Source organism: Myotis daubentonii, chromosome X (genome assembly GCF_963259705.1).
Source record: "Myotis daubentonii chromosome X, mMyoDau2.1, whole genome shotgun sequence".
Taxonomy (NCBI): Eukaryota; Metazoa; Chordata; class Mammalia; order Chiroptera; family Vespertilionidae; genus Myotis; species Myotis daubentonii.
In genome coordinates this window covers 22,556,684-22,559,874 of record NC_081861.1, presented here as the reverse complement: position 1 = coordinate 22,559,874, position 3,191 = coordinate 22,556,684, and the positions used below count along the sequence as shown (strand labels likewise).

At 37.8% G+C, this 3,191-nt stretch overlaps 1 pseudogene; it reads left to right on the top strand.

Moving 5' to 3' along the window:
- The first annotated feature begins 1,140 nt into the window (after positions 1-1,140).
- Positions 1,141-2,342, top strand: LOC132223862 (nucleophosmin-like; annotated as a pseudogene).
- The last annotated feature ends 849 nt before the right edge of the window (positions 2,343-3,191 follow it).

Genomic DNA, 3,191 nt, shown 5'->3' with positions numbered 1-3,191 from the left:
GCACTGATTTATCATTCTGATTCTTCCAAATGGATCATATCCCAAATGGAATTCTTCATTGCCCCAAACCAGCACCTCTGCTATCTCCCTTATCCTGTTTTTGGCATCAGTGGCACAAAGAATCTTCCAGTATCCCAGACTGGATACTTTAGGGTCTCGTTAATGAAAGTAAAATGTACATAGCAATACATCAAGTTGAACTGTTCAGTAGACATTTGGAAACTAAGGCAGAGGTGGAATGGCTACTTTTAGTGATGAGGAAGGGTCTTGTCTTTCCTTTGAGACTGTAGTAAAGAATGATAAATATGAACAGAAGCAGAGATGAGTTGAAGTGGGGAGAAGAGGATATGTAAGGGACTCGGTCTCATCAATGTAGAAGAGGTCACTGCTAAGGCTGGGAGTAGAGGCTTGAGGAGAGGAGGTCTCGAATAACTGGTTTCTGGAACTCCCTTGGGTATTGACAAGATTGAAATTCTGCAAGGATCCTGAATCAACCTGACATCCTTAAATAAAAGTCCCATTGTTTGCAGTTTTTGAAAAATGACTGTAGGGGCTGACTAAATTAAAATTTTATCCTGGGCAATTTATGAGTATAAGATGAATGTGCTTTGGGTAGAGTGGCCCACTTACACAGGTCCCATTTATAGCATAGGTAGCACATAGCTCCTCTTATAAAAACAATAATTCTAGATACAGTGTGAGATTATTCTCCTTTGCAATTCTCCATTGCAGTATTAGGATGGAATAGAAATTCAATTCCAAATTGTTAGTCTTCTTTATCATTATTATTAATTAGTTTTACTTGAAGAAATATGTCAGTACCTATATTTTTGTTCTTTTAACCTCTTACAAACTTTAGCTTTCTATAGGTCATTTTTCACCTTCATTTTTAGGGATTTTATTATTTTATTTTTTTTCTGTATTGATTAAGGTATTACATATGTGTCCTTATTCCCCCATTGCCCCCCCACCCCCACTCATGCCTTCACCGCCCTGGTGTCTGTGTCCCATTGGTTAGGCTTATATGCATGCATGCTTATTTTAAAGTAAAGACGCAGGGCTCTGGTGCGATTCCGTCCTGCACAGATGCCATTTATCTCCATCCGCCTTCTCTCTCACTTAAGTACATGCTCCCACTCCATGGAAGATTCTATGGACATGGACATGAGCTTTCTGAGGCCCCAGAACTATCTTTTTGGTTGTGAACTAAAGGTAAACAAAGATTACAACTTTAAGGTAGATAATGATGAAAATGAGCACCAATTATCTTTACAAACAATTAGTTTAGGGGCTAGTGCAAAGGATGAACTGCACATTGTTGAAGCAGAGGCAATGAATTACAAAGGCAGCCCAATTAAAGTAACACTGGTAACTTTGAAAATGTCTGTACAGCCAATGTTGTCCCTTGGTGGCTTTGAAATAACACCACCTGTGGTCTTACAGTTGAAGTGTGGTTCAGAGCCTGTGCATATTAGTAGACAGCACTTAGTAGCTGTGGAGGGAGTTGCAGAATCAGAAGATGAAGAGAAGGATGTGAAACTCCTAAGTATGTCTGGAAAGCATTCTACCCCTGGAGGTCGTAGCAAGGTTCCACAGAAAAAAGTAAAACTTGCTGCTGATGAAAAAATGATGAGGATGAAAAAAAAAGAAACAGATTAGAAAAAAAAAGAAAATGATGAGGATGATGAGAAAGGATAATGATGACAATTATGATTTTGATGATGAGGAAGCCAAAGAAAAAGCTCCAGGAAAGAAATCCATGAGATAGTCCAGCCAAAAATGCACAAAAATCAAACCAGAATGAAAAAAGACTCAAAACCATCAACACCAAGATCAAAAGATCAAAAATTCCTTCAAAAAACAGGAAAAAAAACCTAAAACACACTTTAGGACCTAGTTCTGTAAAAAAAAAAAAAAAAAAGAAAAATGCAAACAAATATAGAAAAGGATGGTTCTCTTCCCAAAGTGGAAGCCAAGTTCATTAATTATGACTGATGTGGAGGCTATTCAAGATCTCTGGCAGTGGAGGAAGTCTCTTTAAGAAAATAGTTTAAACACTTTGTTAAAATTTTCCGTCGTATTTCATTTCTGTAACAGTTGCTATCTGGCTGTCCCTTTTATAATGCCGAGTGAGAACTTTCCCTACCATGTCTGATAAATGTTGTCCAGGTTCCATTGCCAAGTTGTATTGTCCAAATGCCTGTTTAGTTTTTAAAGATGGAACTCCACCCTTTGCTTGGTTTTAAGTATGTATGGAATGTTATGATAGGACATAGTAGTAGTAGTGTTTAGATAAATGGGAATGGTGTGGAGACAACAATAAACATGTGAAATGAAACTCAGTATTTAAAAAAATAAAGATGCAGAAAACCATACAAAACAAATGTAGAGCTTAGTGAATTATACGAATAATATCATTGTAACCACCATCCAGGATAAAAAAATAGCCACCCCAGAAGCTCTTCCAAATGCCCCCTCACTCCATCCAAATATAACCACTATCTTAAATTTTAGAGTAATTATTATTATTATTATTATTATTATTATTATTATTATTATTTCATCACCCAAGGGTGAATCACTAGACACTATATAATAATCTTAATTTTTAAAAAACTTGATTCTTCTTCTTTAATTAAAATTTGTTAATGTTGACACTACTGAAGATATCCCCATTCCATCTCTCCGTGGCCATCATCACACTATTGTTCCTGTTCATGGAGTATGCATCTATGTTCCTTTTTTAAAATTGTTTTATTGCTTAAAGTATTACAAAGAGTATTATATATGACCCCCCTTCAACCTATACCCCCCAGGCCTTCACCACACTATTGTCTCTGTCCATGGGCTATACTTATCCTATATAATAAAAGCATGATATGCTAATTAGACCAGATGTCCTTCCAGATGACCTTCTGGATGAAGCCGAGGCTGTGAGGTCTGAGTCAGAGGCGGCCGCCACAGTGGGCAGCGGCCGAGGCAGAGGTGGCTACCACAGTGACAGGGGCCAAGCCCCTTGCACAAATTTTGTGCATTGGGCCTCTAGTATGCATATAAAATCCCTGGTTAATCTCTTCCCCTCCACCCCACCCACCTTCCCTCTGAGATTCATCAGTCTGTTCTATGCTTCTATGCCTCTGGATCTATTTTTTCCATCAGCTTATTTGCTTCATTAGATTCCACATATGAGT